This window comes from Aplysia californica, unplaced genomic scaffold (assembly GCF_000002075.1).
Source record: "Aplysia californica isolate F4 #8 unplaced genomic scaffold, AplCal3.0 scaffold00064, whole genome shotgun sequence".
NCBI classification, from domain to species: domain Eukaryota; kingdom Metazoa; phylum Mollusca; class Gastropoda; order Aplysiida; family Aplysiidae; genus Aplysia; species Aplysia californica.
The window spans coordinates 478319-479396 of NW_004797334.1; positions in this window are offsets into that span (position 1 = coordinate 478319).

The window sequence follows — 1078 nt, forward strand, 5'->3', positions numbered from 1 at the left end:
TACATCCACAATGCAGTATCTGTACATCGAGCTGTACACACCCGTAGAGCCGCGACTGTACGCCGTATCGGCTTCGATCATACGCCTTTTTTATTTGCCCCGCCCCCCTCCCCCGAAGCGGTCCGTCCCCGAGCTTCGCATTTCTCCCTCCTTTCCTTCTTTTCCCTTTAACCCTCCCCACTTCCTGCGCGGTCGCTCCTTGTTCATGTGTGTACGAGGTGAAGAATACGAATCCCCTGCCCATCTCTCCCATTCTTAAGTTGAGATTTACACATAGAGAGAGAGAGAGAGAGAGAGAGAGAGAGAGAGAGAGAGAGAGAGAGAAATAGAGAGGGTGAGCCATACAGAGAGAGAGAGAGAGAGAGAGAAAGAGAGAGAGAGAGAGAGAGAGAGAGAGAGAGAGAGAGAGAGAGAGAGAGAGAGAAGAGAGAGAGAGACAGAGAGAGAGACAGAGAGAGAGACAGAGAGAGAGAGAAATAGAGAGGGTGACTGCTCGATTGAAATTATGACATTGTTCTTTTCTTTAAATTGCGTCTTGCGATTCCTCCAACTCCAAAACGGAGGAAAAACGATCGTTCATCGAAAAGACATCCGCAATCTTCATTTAGATCTAAATCTAGGCTAGCCGCGAAACTAGATAAAAGATTTATAATGTCTATATGCCTAGATCTAGACCTAGGCCACAGATCTAGAAGATCCTAGGTCTTCTTCTTCTTCTATCCCGTGGTTGGGGCAACCGTTGGGGCGCCACTGCATCGGAAAACCAGCTCTCGTCATCTATTTTTGTCCTCTGCTCTCCTCAGATTGTCACCCATCGTCTTTCCTGTTCACTCTGTAATGCTGTCCTCCCATCTCCTTCTCTGCCTTCCTCTCTTTCTCTTTCCTTGTACAGTTCCTTGCAGGATTGTTTTGGCAAGTCCTGTGGATCTTGTGACATGCCCATACCATTTTAGTTTTCGTCTCTTCACTGTGGTCAGTAGATCTTCATTTGCCCCACTGCGTTGGTGATTCTCTTTCGTACTTCAGCATTTGAAACGTGGTCTTTGTACGAGATGACAAGGAGTCTGCGGTAACATCT